The sequence below is a fragment of the Dermacentor variabilis genome, chromosome 11 (genome assembly GCF_050947875.1).
Source record: "Dermacentor variabilis isolate Ectoservices chromosome 11, ASM5094787v1, whole genome shotgun sequence".
In the NCBI taxonomy this organism is placed as follows: domain Eukaryota; kingdom Metazoa; phylum Arthropoda; class Arachnida; order Ixodida; family Ixodidae; genus Dermacentor; species Dermacentor variabilis.
The window spans coordinates 41,712,618-41,732,098 of record NC_134578.1 but is presented as its reverse complement, the minus strand read 5'-3'; the positions used below and the strand labels follow the sequence as shown (position 1 = coordinate 41,732,098).

Here is a 19,481-nt window from a genome sequence, read left to right as displayed (position 1 = left end):
AAGCGAGCGCCGGAGGAGGAAGGCGCCTGGGGATAAAGTGCAGTTGATATACTTTCCAAAGTTAACTACAGCGTTTATAGAATACACGCGTATTAGACTGCAATGTTGACCCTCAGCTCCCTTCAAAATTTTAGTTTATCAAATGATTCACTAAGATTACACGATGATCGAACAGGGTTCCAACCGGACTGATATACCTGCCGTTGCCGCCTCTTTAGCTGGAAATATATTTGTCGTTCCGTTGTAAATTGCACAGATGCTAAAAATTTCAGGTCCTTTTCAGACCATCGACGCTTGATGTTTTGGTTAGTACCTGCGCAGTTCTATTTTACAGCGGTAAACTTGCAACAAATACCATGCAATGAAATTCGGTTCTTCCGTAATGAGAGGCTTTCTTCAGCTTCTCATTCGATGGCGCATTTTCAGCGATGGGAGCCTGTAACAATACTACTGTAGAAGTGTAAATGCACCGTAGTTTTCCACCATCTCCCGTGGTTCCCCCAAAAAAATTGTTATTCGAAACAGCGATGAGATATCTCGCTTGAGCCATAAGTTGAAACTTAAACAACAATTGCACACTCCGTTTTTTTATTTCTCCGTTAGCAGTTCATTACGTGAAACATTTTTTTGTCTGTGTACCAGTGTGAAACGAAAAAAATTATATTACATGGCTTAACAAGCAAAAAATCATTTGCAAGTCGAAAATCATTAGAAGGTTGATACCCTCAAAAAAGGAGATCAACCTGACAGCACTAATTAGGTTTGTCCATTTGTGCTTTCACCGCAGCGATAAAAGCCCGTGATTGATCCTGAGCCTTCTTTTCGGAAGCAACAAAATTCGCCATTCTGCTTCTGACGTCCCTCATGTCGGCACGCAATGCGTCCACTTCGTCGCTCTGTGCTCTTAATGTATCAATCATTCCTTCGAATATAATATCCGCCAGTTCATGTGGATAGTCCAACCACGTCTCTTGCTCCCGTGGCGGTTGACGCATCCTTGAAGCGTCCCTCCATGTCAGTGGCTGAAATCCTAGGAGCGGCTGGCAGCCTGTGCCGTAAGGATTTCCTAAATGTAGGCCACCAGTCTGTAAAACTCCTTCCGAAGACCCTGTGTTCTGAAGTGATCTTGGACAATAATTCAGAAGAGATTCCTCTGGCCTTGGACCCCCCACGCAAAAGCTTACAAAGGAGCCCACATATGTTGGGCATCTTGGACAAAAGTTAGGATGCTCCTGATAATGGTAATGCCAAGGACGCAAGTCGGGACGGTGCACGAAATGTCTTTCGTGGCTTTCTGCGGGCAACATGTAGCTCTGGCGGCCTCTCTGTGCTCGAACCATGGGTGGGTGTTCAATATCTCTGGAAACCTGACCTCGGTGTCCCACGGATGCGGCAGCACTACCGTGGGGTTGCTGCATTTTGTAATGTTCCTCAGAGACCGACGCTGGGTTTACCAATTTGTATTCTTGCGGGCGCGGTTCACGACGAAATCCGGGTGCGTAATCTTCCTTGCGAGGGTCCTCGAGGTGGTATCCTACCAGCGGCAGTTGCGGTATGATACGTTCAGACTGCGAGGTCGAGCTTACTGCAACAATGGCCGGAGGATCAGCCAACGCAGCCATTCCAGGTGCATGCGGTCCACTGGACGTTGTGCTGCCGCGCACCCCATCGCTTTCGCGACGTACGGGCTCGGAGGAAGGTAGATGGCGCGGATGCGCGTCGCGGCGATCCTCCAGCGTCGACCTCTTAGACTCCGGCATTCGACGTGATGACTGTCGCTGCGCTCTTCTGTACAAGGTGCTTGACCGCGACTGGCCGCTGGTGACGCCGAAAGACAAGGCGGAGTACCGCCTTCGCACCAAGTGGCGAAGCGAAGCCGTCCTCAGGTTGCGCCGGCGACGCTCGCAGTCTTCACGGGACCAGTGCTCGTAAACGTGCCGACGCCTTCGAGGACTTTCGCTGCGCTTTTGGCGCCTCTCACTTGAGGCTCTCGCGTTGTACTTCCTGCTGTAAGAAGTAGTCATCTGACGCTCCGACCCGTAGGAACTTCGGCGCGCGTGTTCCGCTCCGCGGTATTCTGCCGCTCGGCGCTCACGTGTCGTTTCCTCTGCCCTGAAGAAACGGTCCTCAGATTCCATTTCACGGGCTTCACCGTGATACGTCGCGCTTTCCTCGACTGAGCGCAAGGCAACGTCATGGAGCTCGGAGCCACTCGTTCCTGTGCCAGAACAGTTTCCTGATGCACGGCTGTCAACTTCACTTCCGAACGCGACGCGGCCGTCCTCGCGGCTGCTCCTTACACTAATAAGTGTGTCAATGCGTCGAGAATCTTGTACATTTGATTGCGTCATCGGACTATCCGGGCTTGCGATGGTTCCTAAGGATTCTGAAGAAGACCGCTTTTCCATGGCGAACTTGGTTCACAGGACCAGCAAAGCTCGTGTATCTCAGGCTCCAAATGACGTCAGCTGAACACCTAGAAAAGAAAAACAGATGAAAGGAAAAGCGCAGTCAGTGTGATTTGCTTTTAAGACGTGTTTTTACATCAGACGTGTTCTTTTTGGTTGAAATAATATGCGCAGACTGACTCTGAAAGCATAACAAAGGACATTCTGGCTCAGATTCATGCAGGAGCGTTTCTCGTTTCTCCGACACTACATATCTTACCGCAGAGTAAGCAGGCGCTCGTGTGCCACCTGCTTGGAACAATGACACTGCCGACAGCATTGCGCCAAACATCTTTACAGCCATTGTGGAAGTGCCGCAAGAAATCGACGTCTCGTATGGGACTGTCTCTCCTTGGCTGCCCAGCAAAAGATCGCTCTCAATGGGATTCCTGAGGGTACCGCGTAAATACTTTGGACGCCTAGGTGCTTCCGAGCATGGGAGGCGGACCACCTTTCACTCATCTGGCGCAGTTTGCGGACTATATCCTTGCAGATGGCGATGCCGGTCGTCTGCTGCAGCTTACAGGTAGAGACAAGAGTGGTGACAACAACGACTGCGGCGAGCGATATAGAGGGCTGCTTGCATCCCCGTCGGATAGAGTCAGTCGGTCGGTGGAAAGCATGGCAGCACAGCTAATTGGATAGCCGCCCAGATACCTTTAATTTGATCTTCAAGCCTGCCAGCGGCGACGGGAACACACGGCACAAGTAATAGGTTCACTGGATTTGCTTTTTCACGAACGCGGCAGACGGTGATTGACTCGCTTAGGCTTCAAACAGAATATCAGATTTCAATTATCAGACTGCACTAAACCGACCGCACAAGCATCTACGAGCGTACATGTTGTGCGCTCCTAGCAGCTTGAATGCACGCTTGTGCAAACTATGTCCAGATCACAGTGCGCGAGATTCTTCCTATATTCCTCTAAGTGGGCGAACACAATTTCGTGAGGAAGAAGCCGTGGAGTAATCAAAAAGCTCCGAAGGAGGCATGAACTTGGCAGGTAATCAACATTTTCATGCTATCCTCCGGCGCCATTCTTGCGTCGCCCATGGCGTCATCAGTACACTGAATCAAGCGAGGATCGATACGCACACGGTTTCCAGAATTTCACAAGACTGAAAGACCCTTAGTGTCTTGAGGCACCGGCCGTCGCAGTCCGGATCCGTGTGGAAGGCGACGCCGAAAATCCCACCTGCGAAGCCGAGGCAACCGCGCAAGGACGGCCACTAGAAAAAACCGCCTTCCCACCACGCGGCACGGTCGCGTGCAATCGCACTGCTCCTGCTCTTCTTTATTTTTTATGACTGCGTTTTAAGATCGTCTCGTGTCACTTACTTTAAAGCATCCGTGAAACAAGAAAAAAAAAGATTTTGTTTCTTCGCAAGGTGGAAGAACCTCATGCAAAACACTGCAATACTTTAACCTCTTCTTCTTCTCTAAGTTAGAAATATAGGGGCCTTCGTCGACTTAATGCCCGCGATGGCCGTCACATGTAGTTTTAAATAATAAATACAACAAAATACAGTCACCGCTGCAGCAGAAAATATCATGAAAAAAGGAAAATGCAACGACACAAAAAACTTAGCTACGACCACTTATTGCTGAAGCAGGGTACACTAAAGATGCTTTATGCTTTATGCATGGTGAAACAGAGCGAAAGGCAAAGACGAAGGATAGCAAACGTCGGGTTAGATCGGTCAATCTCAACTAAAATTTATTGGAAATAAATTATATATATATATTAACACGCACAGAACACAAGGATAAAGCACTTATTCTCGTGTCGATTGGTTCCCTTCAAGATGCTCTTGCCCCCCCATATTACTCGTCTGGTTCTCTCGTTTATACCGTCTTCCCTTGACCAGTAAGAAGCCATCTCCTTTTTCTCAAAGCTGGCCTTTCCGGTCACCTAGAGTATGCTCAGGTGCGGTGCTTTCTCAGGCCATTGTAGCAGAGCTTGAACTGTACAATGCAATTACGAAACAAATCGACGGACATCACCAAGGAACAACTGTCACTTCACGTCCGTGAACTGCTCACTACCAATGCGTGTTCGAGGAAGGGCTTACTAGACGCTTACCTGGAAGGATTGATGTAGGTAAAAACACAATTATTTATTTTTTATATCCTATAAAGGCGATGGCAAAAGCGTGATTAACTTTTGTTAGTGGTTTTTGCTAAAATTCTGCGTTGCAATTTAATTTGCTGGATCATTGGGCATTAATTTCGCACCAAGCATTTCCAGGGCCCATCAAATTACTACTATATGTGCTAATGCTTCAATATCACTGGGGTACTTACGCCTAAACCTACGTACTTCACCCTCTAACATCCGTAAGCTAGCTTATCAGACGTTTGTTCGCCCCCAGCTCGAATTTGCCTGTCCAATCTGGTCACCCCATCATAACAGCATAATCAGCTTATTAGAATCAATTCAAAATAGGGCCACCAGGTTTATCTCGCGTAACTACACCTACAATTCAAGCATCTCACAAATAAAATTTGACATTTAACTTCTGCCACTAAGCACTCGACGTGATTTTACCCTCATATTATTATTTCACAAGTACGTTCATGGGGATAGGAAATCTTTACTGCTTGAAGTCGCACCTTTCACATCTCGCAGAATATATAATCACCTCAGCTTCACACGCATCTACGGGAACACACATGCATTCAACTGATCCGCACTTCCTCGTGTCATCGTCTCCGAACCTAATTTCGATAAATTCCGCCAGCTCATCCGTTCATATTCCACCGCATAACTTCAATAAAGCGCATATTGTTTTTTCTTCTTTCTCCAGTTATGTGCTCTCTTGTTTATGAGCTCATCATTTCACTTATTATTCTTGTATTTTTTAGTACTGTTTAGTATTTCTACTGGAGTGGCTACATTTTCTTTTATTGTTTATTGAAGGAACTGTGTCCTTTGTCTCTTTCTAATATGTACATTAAGGACCCTGTTATCTTGTACAATGTTTTAATGCTTGTAAAAGATGTGTATACGTTTTTCCACTGTCTATTAATAATGTATGTCTAATATGTTTTGTTATATGCCCTATATACTAATTCAATCCTACTGTAACGCCCCCCTTACCCAGTGCCTCATACGAGGCCTGTAAGGACATATTTAAATAAATAAATAAAAATATCTTGGTGCTTTTTGGCCATGCGTCCGGACAACCTTCGGCGTTTTCACGAGGCAATGTACATGGCTTTGGTGCAAGCAGAAGTAATGAACCCTCCATCAAATACAAATTTGTGTGTCGTCTTGAACATTTTGTCTTCAATGTTACCGTTGCGTTAAGCTCAGTGTTCAAACCCGAATGCCAGTCTTATAGCATTCTTAGTCTTAGCACTTCCTTGCGGTGACGCGGCACTCTCAAGCGTACGAGGCAGTCATCTTGTGGAGGAACACGTGATCTCATTCCTGCAAGGAAACCTACGCCGCCACTTGCGCTAACTCGCCGCCTATATTCGACAGTGTTCGCGTTCGTCTCAGTAACCCTGTGATCGCATTCCGAATGTCATATTTGACCACGCCCCCCCCCCCCCCCCATAGCGTTTTTATCCTCTTCTCTATGCTGCATTTGGTGAGTCGGCGTTTCATACGTGGCTCATGAGTTCGGTATCTGCTTCGCGAAGCTCTAGCCATTTCAGGCAACAGCATTGACGTTTCTTGCTAAGAATGGCTCGGTCTATTCACTCCCTTTCTCTTTTGCTATCCAAGAAACACATTAGAAATTCCCATTAGAAGGTTGATCCGATTCTTTCTCCGCTTTGGAATATCCGTGACGCCGTCAGCGCGCTTGTGCTGACAATTTCCCTAGCGCAGCTCTGTTCTGACCGTGCTTGGACCGCCGTGCATGAAGCTTTCCCCTAGCTATCGGTTCCTACTTCGCATTCATATTTCCCTTCACTGTTAGCATACGGATCGACGTGCACAGTCGAGCCAGGCACGTAAATAACAGCCGAAATCTCCACAAGCATTTTCTCTATCCACTCCGATTGCATGCCATCGTACCTCTTAAGAAAGTTCCCCAGGTCGCTCACCAGTTTTCTCTGGAAGAAGTCCGTAGCTGCAGCCATTTTCGCGTGCTATGTCATCTCATCACTGCCATCAAATAGCACAATATAGAGCTGTTCATTCATGCCAAGTGGCGGTCAAAAACCTAACAAGACCAGAAAATGAAAACAAGGCGAAAAATCTGCAATAAGTTGTACAAGTTACGTATGTAAGGGATTTACAACAGGCCTGCGTTCTGCGCTTTCAAAATCATGCGACCACGGTAAGAAAATCGGCTTTCAGGAGCTGTTATGAAGACTATCTACCCGAGTTACTGTATTGTTACCGCATGTGACAAATGCGTGAGGCGGCTGAAACAGAAGGCAGAAACATTGCGAGAACGTCGAAATGAAAAAAGCCCTTACATACTAAGTTGTCACGCAACTTCAGTATTTCAAACAGGTACCGCTATGTTGAAGTATTTTCTCCGCCGGTTGAGCTGTTTCAAAGTATGCAGTCTTGTAGAATGAAGATAAAGGTTCGTGATCAGCGGGTGTGGCGCTAAGCATGCGCAGTTATTTCATGCAAAGCGATTGCCAGCTCCCGTTATCTGGAAAAATACATGTCGCTAAGAGTGGTAGATTTACTAACGTAAGGTTAAAGAACACAGATATTTCTTGATTCGTTCCTCCCAGTTCCACATAAGCGAGCATAGCAAGAAACGTGGTAGCGCCTGTTTTTTCTCTAACACTATCACCCACAATACTAATCAAGTGAACGGAAAATTAGGCGAGGTTGCTGTTCATTCACCGCAACGGGCCCTCTGAACGACGAAGAAAAAGAAAGAACCACACAGGACGAGCGCTGACCCTTAGTCCTGTGTGGTTCTTTCTTTGTCCTAGTCGTTCGCACTGCCACTTACCATGAATTCTAATTATCCTAAATCGAAACTGTTGAAGCGTTACGCATTTTCCTCCTTCAAGATGACTGTGTCAGCCAATCATCTATCACATTAGCTATTTGAAGAAACAGAATATGTTCGGTATCCTTGCGCACTTCTGACAACATGCGACTTCAGCGGCACGCGAATATCTTTTACGTTTCATATAATTGTACGTCCAAGCACTCAACATTATTAGAACACGTTTTTGCGAGATGTTCAAGTAAGAACTGCATTTCACTTGCTGCTATACCAGAGAATTAACCCATGGGACATACGAAATGACTGCAGCCAAGTGTGCTCGGCTCTCCAAAAACAATGCCAATCCGAAGCCACCATGTCGCGGCATTCCCACGAATACAAACAATACAACGTCGCAGTGCCAGTTTTTCCCTCTTAGTTATGCTGTGGGAAACATTGGTGGTTGCCATGCGGTCACCGTATCAACGCGCAGGCGCGGGCCGCGCATGGAACGTTACCATCTCGACGGACTCGCACCGCGTTCAGCTGCAAAAAGTGCGAAGCCAAGCAGCATCCACCGTCATCCTCTCTGCCGGAGATGCGGCAGCGTTCTGGCTTCAGTTGCTGGAATGGGTGCTTTGCGCATGCGCAATAGCGTTTTCTTTCTGAGCTGCTGTGTGCACAGACCCTCGTATCTTACCATGACGTTTACGCTGTTTTGAGCGAAACGGACGGCAGACGTCGTTAAATGTACGCAATTTTTTTATTTCATTGGACGCTGGCAAACGCTCATTAGTTTATCTTCAGTCTCGTCTCGTACACTATCAAGGCGCGACGCCTACAATGGCACTGGCGGTGCTTTTCATAAAGCCAGCTTTCTCAGTCACATTTGACGCAATGCTTAAGAGCTGTACTACGTTCGCTACATAGCAGCCAATGCTGCGGCGGCTAGAGACTTCTTGCAGTGGCTTCATTAGCACTTGGATATAGTTCGATGTTTCTTGACCACAATTGTGCGCAACTGTTTTGTATATAAGCTCAGTATTGAATGAAAGAAGCTTTAATCCTTAGAAATAATCACGCTGTGGTATACGGCTGCTAATGCGCTGTATTACGTTACTTTTATTTTTGTTCTTCTAGTTTTTTTTTATTTGAAACACGTCGCGAGGAGCCTCATGTGAATGCTCGCGCGAGCAAACGCCGTTGGCGCGCAGTGAAGCATGGACGGAACGCGCGAAGTGATGACCCAACTTCCTGAATAGCTTCCACAGCGTTGACTGCTATGTATGGAACGTAGTACTCCTGCGCAGCCTTGGCTAGCCCCTTGCTATCGTCTTTATTTATTTAAATAATGAACAATCAATTACTGCTACTCTGCAAGTCAACGCCATAAACTGGGAGCCAGTCCACTGGCTGGTACCTGCTTCGCGAAGGCCAATTGCTTTACCTGAAACACGAGCAACTCAAAGAGCAACGCGGGAGAAAGCACACGAAGCAGGTCAAAACAGTGCACGCTTACTGCGGCGACCTGCTTTAAGGTGCACATAGGTTTGCGATATCCGCGTATACAGTGTTTTCAACGCTTTAAACGGAATACTCCGACGTGCGGATCTCACTCAGATGGCGCTATGAAGAGTGCTCGCTGAAGCTGTCACTGTCCCACCTAGGTATGCAGAAAGGTCAGTGCTACCGATTCGTCGTCACCAATTAAAAGCCACCACCTGCAAAGCAAGGTCGTTGTACATCAGCCAGAGAGAAAAATACGCACGCGCTCTACATTCGCGTGTTCCGCCTTTCACAGAAGAAGACCGCACTCTACGTACCACGTCACGTGGCACTGCTTTAGCAGTCGCGTTGCGGTGGTTCTTTGACGAACGCTAGATTCGCGCAACAAGCGACCAGCGGGCCCCGCCGACGGCTTGCTTACCCAGACGCAATGCGTTTGTGTCGCAACGACAGCAATCATCTCGTCAGGCAAAACAAATAACCGCGGCTTTCAGTCAAAGCTCGACGCCGGCAGGGAGCACGTGAGCCAACAGATCACAAGTCTGCACATTTCAGTCGCGATGCGCGTGCGATCGCCACGAAATCGACAAGCCAGTATCACCGTTTTTATCAAACGCTCTACAAATACAGCGGCAATAAGTTCGCGGAGCACAATATCGCTGAAACACCTGCGTTCTTGCGCGTCGTGGAGCAGCCACGGATGAAACGCGCGGTTGTCGACGCAGCAAAGCTGGCGACTTGCTTTCGCGATCCAAACGCGTACCGACACAGCAAAAGCATAATAGCTGCTTATTTCACTTGCAACACCGTGTTAGGGAGCCGCTGTTAGAAAATTCGAGCGCTTTAGTTGCCGCATGCATACAAGGCGTTCCAACAAGCGCGCGAAAAATAACCAACTTACCCACGCCACAGCCTCGTGTACTACATATACAACGCCCGTCTACTCACGCGCAATCCTGACGAAAATTTTGGGGGCGCCACTTAAGCAAAGAATGATAACAGTGTATAGGTAGCAGTTAGGGTGACGACAACCTTGCTCTCATGAAATTTCATGGAAAAAGCGAGAAAAGCATGGAGAAAACAAAAACTGCCGAGAAGCGTCCTACGAAGGTTGTCCTTGCTCTAGCAAATGTTATGAGTTAGGTTTTGGGAAGCTAGCGTCCCCACAGCGGAATCTTGATTACAGTGCTTGTGCGTGCTACTGGGCTAAGAAAACATCTAGCGACGCTCAAGAGAAGTACACATAATTGGGAAATATGTTCTATTGCAATGCTGCTTTAAGTTACAAAGACCAAAAGATGCACTGCGTCAATACATCATCATCAACAAAGTATACCTACGAAACGCGACACATGTAACATGATGGGCATCATGGCTTCCGAGGGTAAAGGGGGGCACGCCGCACGCACTGCCGTTTCTCGAAACACCTGGTACTGCAAGTCCGTTTGGTATTTCAAATATGGCGGTCATGACGTCTTTCAGTCACATGCAATAGCTTTCGGGGCATAGCCTTCGAGATCGGACTGCCTGAATCAAAGCAAGCCGTCGTCGAGGGGTGCGACATCACCCGTTCAACCACGGAGCGCACTACCCGCGCTAGCGCATCATCACTACAGCACTGTGACGTCTATTTACGAGCCCCATCGACAGCGCTACCTTGAATTGGCATCGCAAAATAAAAGGAGGACTTCAAGGTACGTGTTATTCAAGTTTGCTGTTAAAGGTTCCTAACTGTTGCAAAGGTGCAGCCGGTGTAGGCGGACTCATCAATTAGCCGTCTCTGCCAGTCCGTAACAGCCCGAGCCGGTGCTTTCAGCGAATAAGCGTTGCGTAAGCAGCTTCTCGGTCTGCCTAGGCCGGTTCTATAAGCCAATGAGGCTTCACAGCACTGCGCGATGTTGATCAGGCGAAGTACACACATTTTAGGTATTTGAGGACATACCATTTCGACACTTATAGTCAGACTAGCTTCACAAAAAAAGTTAGTGACTTCACTTCATGAACGCCGGTGACGAGCAAGCGTATATGTGTTATAGTGCACACGACGCTATCGGCCCCGGTGCACCTGGACATCTGCACTGTCCGCATGTCAGATCATGTTCCAGGCGGGGCTCGCGCGGCCGCGCCATAAGCAGCAGCAGTAGTAGTAGCCCGAATATGACCGCCCGTTGTAAACATTCGCTTACCATCTAAATTACCTAACATGATGTCAGCGCGCACAGGCAAACATGAACACTTCACACTCGATGAACGCGCACACTGTCAAAACGCTGGCATGAGGAATCGCGGCGGCAGCAGCGAGCGGTGACCTTCGTGCTGTCTATCGTTTCAACGCAAACTGAGCGGTGAGAACAAAGCGAATTCAAAGCTACGAGCCGTCACCCCCCCCCCCTAGACTGCGCCCCCAAACCAGATCGCTTTCAAGATAAAGCCCGCGCGACCGCCCACCCTGAAGCACAACGTTCCCCTCCCTCCCCTCCTCCGGTCACATGCGCGACAGAATACGGCGCGCTTCCTTCCCTTGCGCACCCGAGATTCAGCCGGCATCTTTGGCTCACCGATGCACGCTTTCACCCGCGTACACAACGTACAACACGCGAGGAGGATGTTATCCCGAGACGAACTCGATACGTATGCATCGCGAAGGAAACCAGTAGCAACTGCCAAAGGAGGTGAACGATCAACTCAACGCGCGGCGCGCCTCCCCCTACGCGCCGCTTCTCCTCGTTTCCCCATCCCCACTTCGCTCAACGTTACCTACACATACATTCCTGGTTTTCCACTAGTGCAAAACCAGGAAATGGAGAGGGTACAGCAGCTGGTTTTCCGCTCATGTCTGGCGCATGAGCGGTAAATCAGCTGCTATGCCCTCTCCATTTTCTCCTCTCCACTAGTGTCGGTCGCGAGCGCCACAGTATCGCTGGCAGAACCACTGGGCACTATTTTGCGTGGCTTCTGAAATCTTTCTCAAGCGTGCGCATCGATCTCGAAGGCCATTAACCTTCATCATAGCTCAGCGTATGTTTGCAGGCATTACAGGCGACAACTATTCTTGTGCCAGACAACGAACATTTAAAAGGCACAACCAAAGGATGGTTTTACTCCGCTACCGACCTCGTAAACACCGTACGCTGAGTCACCAGCCATCGAGCAACCTTCGCAACAGCCCACCACCCGTGATGATAGTGTCGGTCACGAACGCTACCTCGCGACGCTTGTTCACAACTGAAGGCAGGCCCGTTCCGCGGGAAGCGTGGGCCATTCCGCAGGCATCTAGTAAAGGAGGGAACGCCTCAAGCTAGCGTTACTTTGCCGCGCGCTGTAAAGCTTCAGCCAACGTTGCTTCAGCTCGCTGGGCGCGTTCCTTCGTGCTTCCCCCGGCGCTCGATTTTCTTCACCTGCAGACGCCTTCCTCGTTCGATTGCATTGCGGCTTCAGACAGACCACGCGGATTTGTAGAGATGGCCAATTACGCTTGCGCGTAAAAGGAAATGTGGGTTAAAGTAGTGCTAACTCTACAGTTATGGTAAAGTGGCGCGATGTTCCGCACGACACGTCAAGCGTCGTGCGTCTGGGTGATCCCATCAAAGACTGCAAACTGAATACATGGCATTTGTCTTTAGCAAGAACATGTAAAGCTGGCTACTGATTTTGAAATAATCGTTTCGTTCATCTCGAGCATGTGCTACTAGAGAATCAACCGACCCACGTTAGCAACTCTCAGCCCTTTCTTTCGCAAATATATAAAAGACTTACCTGTGATCGCGCTAGAAGAACTGTCCTCTTCTCGAGACCGCAGGGAATGCGGCCGAGCTTTGCGGTAACCATCCGGCGACGAACTTTGCAGGTAAGAGCGAAACGAAACACAGCTTCAACTCCGGCCTTGTTGGGCAACGCCTGCTCGCCGATTGACTGGCCACGTGCTCACACCAGTGTCACGTCATTTTATCACGTCACAACTATAGCGTGGCGGGTAACTTGAGATAATGATTATCTCTGCTCCCAGTAAATGAATGATATCTATTTGTATACACTCTTAAGCAAACTTACACCCTTTGGGTCGTATGTTGCCATACAACGATCATCGTCATCTGTCTTCTCCGCATTTCCTTTCTTTAACACCGCGAGCCCGGTACTTACAAGTCACGAACGGTATGCGCGTTAACAGAGTCACAGAGAATTCTCGACAGGAAAGTAGCGTGGGCACAGCGTTTTCAAGCAATGCAGGCAAGACAGATCACGATTATAGTTGTGTGGAAAGATACGACCGAAAAGGTGTAATTTTGTTTAAGAGTGTACTTATGTGATTAGAGAAATTCGCCCGTCTTTTAATTGGCTCACCCGGTTGAATTCCTTCTTTTTGTAATATTTCAAGGTTCAATTTCCTTCTCAGCCAACACTGGTCAATTCAAATGCAGTGTTGTTTATTCTTTTTCATCAACCAGTGCGCAGAGATCTCGAAGTCATCCTTGTTTAAATAGGATTTTCAAAGCATTTGTAGTGCTCTGACGTTTGGCATGATCATAAAAATCAGCGCAGAGAAAAGCTACGCCCAAAAGAATTGGCTGGTAGTTTTCACAACACTTCGTTGGCCAACTAGTAAAGCAATCCTCATAGTACAAAATAGAGAGAGATATCGAGAAACACAGTTGGGAGATTGACCCAACGGACGTCCGATCGGCTACCCTGCACGGAAAAGAGGGTAACATACCGGGTATAGAGACTGAAAACACATACTCCGAAAATTAGAAGTAATAAATATACACTACAGACTTCTACATACCGCACAATAAGGACAGGCCCATGCGTTTCAAGAAAAACAAAACTACGACTCGCTTCGCGATACTGCTAAACTTGTGCGGGTGGAGCCGTTGACCGCAGTGCAACTAAATATAATGCCACGCAGCTACGTACGTTGACGCTATACATTCGGTTCCGTGAAAAGGACGAAACGCAATGACAATTCACGCAGCAAGGTCTTGAAGCGTAGAGGCGAAGCTAGGAAGCGCCGAGCTACCATTCTCTGCAGCTGTCACTCCCGCAATTGGTACGCTCACGAAGCCAGGTCGTTGAACAGGCACCTAACGCGCCTTGAACACAACGACGCGAAACTGCCGTCCACAAACTGAATCTGTCAAGGTCGCTAGTTTAAGCAGCGTGCGACAATATCAGCCGCAGTGCAACACTTAGCCGACTCGCGGCGATTTACTTCTGATACTCTAATTGCAACGCTTAGTTACGCTTTTGTGCTGTTGACAGGCAAAAGCCATTTCACTATAATTTAGGAAGCATTTTCGCTATTTAAGAGTTCGTGTTAGTTACTGTTGATAGAGCTGGTCCTTCGCACGGCTTTTCTGTCTTCTTTTTTCGCGTTACGAGAAAATCCACACACGACAACCCTATCATGGACGCTAGATACATTTGTCGCGCCAAGAAAAACAGTCGCTCAGCAACTTACAAAAGTGACCTGTGTACTGTGGTGAACGCAACGAACGCCTGCAAATGCGTGCAGAGCGGCAGAACTGCATCAACGCGACAGCTAACACCACGACGCTTACGCTCACCTGATATTGAGACTACCACGGTGCGTGTGCCCGTCCTGAATTACTAGCCGGAATGGCCGTTTGTTTCCCGGATGATTCTCGCTATCGCTTTCCGAGTTCTACGCGAGCCACCACCTTCGGCCGCCAAGTAAGCTGAGCTGACTCGGCCCTAAGCAGCAGCTACGTGACGTCAGCGCGGGTTCACCGCGGTGTTACCGATATCTGAGTACTGCTGAGAAAACGATAGCGTAAATCATAAGGACAACGCTCACGGCAGTGAGCCTTTAGTCCGATAAGCCCAAGAGCCGCGACGCTAGGTGTCCCAATGGCGCAGTTCGGCGCGCGCTCGCAGGGGTTCGTTTACTCTGCTCCCGACAGTGAGAGCAGGCCCGCTGTACTTTGCTCGCGACAGCACAGCGGAAAAATACGAACGTGAGCCATTTCACACCAACATCGAGACCAGTGGACCTGTGAATAGAGGGTGGCATTCTTTCCTTTTTTTTTTTTTTCTGGCCTGTGCACATTCTTGATACAAACGCTAAGAGCGTTGAAAAGATGGCGATATTGCAAACGCGTTCCTGACGAAGGCGAGCACCTATGTCGAGATATTCATCATAGAATTTAAACACTCATCCAGGCAATATCAAGACAGAGCGCGCCTCGCGGCTATACGTCACGTGATGCCGGGTATGACAAAGTTACAGCAAGTCGCAGCAGATGGTTACCAGGTATAACGGGCCGTATCGGTACCTGCCACGTCTATCGTTCGTCAGCGTTCAGTCGTTCAGTTTCAAGCTTCGTCACGCGTTACTTAACGCAGCGTTTTCCTTTATATCGACATGTGTACTTATTTAACCATTTCTCGGGAACTGCATTCCACCCACTAAAGGTTATCGCTCAGCGCAAGAAGCGCCTGCAAGAATGGAAATTACTGGAATGTAATCGATGGTTTTATCTGTTGTCTGTTGTCACTGAAGCTTGCGTACTGTGTGTGCGCAACGAGAATTGTGTCGTACTTTCTCGTAGACACGCGATGACCCATGAGCTTAGATGACTCATTTATGAAAGCCGACGCGCTTGACCGCCAGATTTTCAATGATCGCCAACTGTGTTCGCCGCTATCGTTGTGCTTTGAGTGCAGCCTGTTTCTCTGGGCACATATTGCCTAGATTGAGCGTTCAAATAACTGCACTGCAAGATGGAGGACGTTGAGCAATATCTGCGGCCAAAATAATCTGGGAATTAGGTGTGTTCTACACGATGGTGAGCCACTTGGAGCTATATATAAGCATTAAGAACATCGGAGCCATCAATTACTAAGAAATAACTCGAGGTATTGCCTGAAGACGACGTCGATATTTGTCGCCCAGTGGCGCCTGCTGGCCATGATCAAAGTGATATGATCGTCTGATTTGTGCGCAAGACAAAGAATGTTGCGGTAGTAAGCAAGTCTAAGAAAGTCAGGACTGATAGCAAGGCTTTGGGCAGTCAGACGTCATCTGAAACATCAGACACTGAGCATTTTTCGAAACACTGGAAGCATCTACTGGGGGCAGCCATGAAAAGAAAACGCGGGGGAAATTTGTTTGGGCGTCAGGAGGTAATATCTTTCCTCGTAGTAAATACAGGCGTGTTATCACAGGACGCGTCGTCACGGCCGGCTAACTGTAGCACTCGCAAATTACTTTGCTTGCGAAATGGTAATCTCCAAAAGCAACTGGACTGATAGCACAAAATGCGACTTGGTTTCATGTAGGTTTCACAAATGCACACTTTCCACAACGAGTTGCTGGAATGCTGACCGTAGATGTAAGGAATTGTTCGACGTTTTTCTGTACCCTTCCCTCTTCCAGTGATGGTCATGAAGCGAAGGTAAAAGTGCAGTGACATCAAACAAACGCACATACCCTAAAATAATAAAACAAATTGAAAACACGCTTTACATAAAAGAGATCCTAGGTAGGCGTACCACCTGTTCACCTGTAAGGTTCAAAAATCTTACGATGCAGCTATGCCGGAATCCGTCGAATAGATGAAGCGTTAAAAAAAGGATGGTGGTGGTGGTGGTGGTGGTGAAAAAAGGAAGACATTGGATAACCAATCACTTATTCAAGAAAATAGAAGGAACACCATGCACGATGCCTTCGTAAAAACACGTGACCTTAATGTTGTTCGAGCTTGAAAAGTACGGAAATGAGCTTCACAGTGAATAAGGTACGCGAAATTTAGCTGTTATTACTATTTATTTTTTACATAAATAAGGACCCCATGAGAATTTGGAACAAGGTCAGAAATATCTCCGGTCAAATAAAACAAAAACGCTATCCTAGTATACTGGTCAACTCTAGTGGCCTTGGTGCCCAGAAGTGATAGTCACTGCAGTGAATGATTATTTCATCAGAACTTGTTATTTTGTTGTGTACGTGACAAGGAATCCTTAATTAGCGTCTAAGGGCCACGGTGTGCCCAACTCCATATCACAGCGTGCTATTTCATGGTGTAAAACTGAAGAAATTGTAAATGACTCTATAAACAGTCCTGCGGCTGGACACGATTGAGTCAAACATACGTGAATAAAATACATAGCCGATTTATTATCACCCGTGCTCTCACAAACTATTAATTTAACTTTCTCTACTGGCATTTTACCCGATCAATTGAAAATCGCTAAGCGTACGCCAAATTCTTAATGGCTGTAATAAGCAAGAGATTGCTAATTGTCACCCTATATCAGTACTACCTGTTTTATAGGAAGTGTTTCACAACTGAATTAGTAATAGGTTACAAGTGTTTCTCAGCAAATGCAGTGTTATTAGTGTGGCCTAGTTTCGCGTTAAAAAAATCAGCCGAGCTTGCACTACTTCATATAAAAAATTAGATAATAGAAACTTTTCAGAAAAAGAAGGTGTACAAACTCGTTCCCTTTGTCGATTTACGTAAAGCGTTCGATACGGTGTGTCATATTGTTATTCTAGCCAAACTGAATAAGTACGACTTCTTGGGCGTTTCATATTAATTATTACAAAATTACTTAGCAGGCCCTTACAAACACGCAGTTATAAATCAAGAAGCATCGTTATTGCGCTCGGGTAAGAGAGGTGTGCCACAAGGATCCATACTCGGGCCATTTTTTCACACTATTTATAATTTATGTAAATAACCTGCACCGCATTCCGGATTCTACCAAATTGATTATGAACGCTGACCGCAATAATATCATTTTCTTGGTGATTATTTCTCAGGCCTTGAAAAGAGTGTCAATACATAGTATATCAGCTTTCGTGTTGGCTTAAGATTAATAAGTTAACAATTTACGCGATCGCAACTATACAAGTCTTATTTGCACCTATAAGTAAGTCGTGGAATTTCATGTTGCACGTTTGCATGCATAAACTTGCAGGTATAAATTAAGTTCGTTATTGCCATTGTGGCTTAAGAAAGCGTTATACTATACACTTATCTGTTTGCGGTTCAGTCATTGTGCGTTTTTAAGCGGTGGTACATCTGTAAATTACACTACATCAGTCACATTACGAACGAAAGTTACTACGAATATTTGACAAATATGTTGATCTGCAACATCTCAGCACGCGTCCGCTATTCTTGAAACATTTCATATTTAGAGCTAAAGAAATTTATTATCACAACCTGGTTTTGAAAATCTCCCGAAATGATGAGCTATTCTCCTCATGCAGTTATTCTCGATGTATTCAATACTCCCTCCGCTCCCAGAGTACAAGAATCCCAAAACTTACGAATACCTATGGACGGCAGCCTACTGAATACCAAATACCAAGTCTCCTAAATGAAATATGAAATTTTCTAGACTTTGATAACATAGATTCCTAAAATCGCTGTAACCAAATTTCTATTGAAAAATGTATGGAATTCTTTTCAGTACTCTTTGTTGTTGATCAGAACTTGCATATGAGTCAGTATACTTTTCTGTTTCTTGCCCCATGTCCATCAATGTGCTACTGCTAGTTTTCTTTTTCGCATATATTTTTTTTCTTGCAGCTTGTGATTCTATATCTTTCTAGACTAGTTTTCTGTCATTCTTGTGTTATTGTTCAGATGTCTTGCTCCTATCAAGGCAACGTGATTCCATTATCTCGTCTTAAGTTTCGCATGAGAAGTGTTGCTTTCCTATTTGTATTAGGCCTGGGTGCCGAAGTGTTTTCGAAGCAAAAGCCTCGTCAAACTGCGATTACGGTATATGTACCGAAAGAAATAAAAACATCAACAAAGAAAAAAATGGTGACTGTCTCAAATTAGGCGCAATTTTCTAGATTTAAAAATTAAAGGTGAATTTAAATATCACTGCTTCCAAGTTTCACGTTTAAATGACTACAATCAAATCTGTAATAAATAACGTAATTACCAAATTTTTATAATTACCATTTTGAACCTGACAATAACCGAGGCAAAGTATGGCCACCATCCACAGGAACTCCTTTGCTAAAAGTGCAGCGTTCGCCATGCCATTGGTTTTTTTTTTGTAAAGAATATTGTACAGTTTAAAAAAAGACCATGTATAAAGCAGTGGATGCTGGTTTCATGAGTTCGGTTCATTCCTAAGGGATTGTGCTTATGCGGCGTATCGCAAAGGAGGGGGTGAGGGAAATAGCCCTGTTTTTAATAATGTTTCTATGACATATACCACACAACAGACTGATATGGCAGACATTCGCAAGTCAGACCAACAGTTTAGCAACACCTTTCCAAAGCAATGCATAAAATTAATTTATTATGCCACTATCAACTTATGCGTTTGAAAACAGGACAACAGAGAAGCTTAATAGAAGCTAATGATCCCGCACTAACAGTTCCAACAAAAGAAATAAGCAGATTCAACGCACTGTAGGATTCCATACCTTAGCCGAATGACGTTTAAGACGACAGGCGCGCGCATTCGTACGTGTCTGAAATCAGAACGTTTCACAATTGAATCACCTAAGTCTTCAGAGGCTGTCGTAGCGTAGCCTTTGCGTTGTCATAGATACGCGTCATCGGCGTCATTCCGGCATTGACATACAGTGGTGTTCGCTATTCCAGTGTTTTCGTCATGCCATCG

General features: G+C 46.5%; 1 long non-coding RNA gene across 1 annotated transcript; it reads right to left on the bottom strand.

The window, feature by feature from the left end:
- Positions 1 to 566: 566 nt before the first annotated feature.
- LOC142564823 (uncharacterized) lies at positions 567 to 14,509 on the bottom strand. The gene is made up of 3 exons (XR_012824686.1): positions 14,429 to 14,509; positions 12,621 to 12,703; positions 567 to 2,476 (listed from the first exon to the last, which is right to left on the bottom strand). It is a non-coding gene; the product is annotated as an uncharacterized LOC142564823 (long non-coding RNA).
- Positions 14,510 to 19,481: the final 4,972 nt, after the last annotated feature.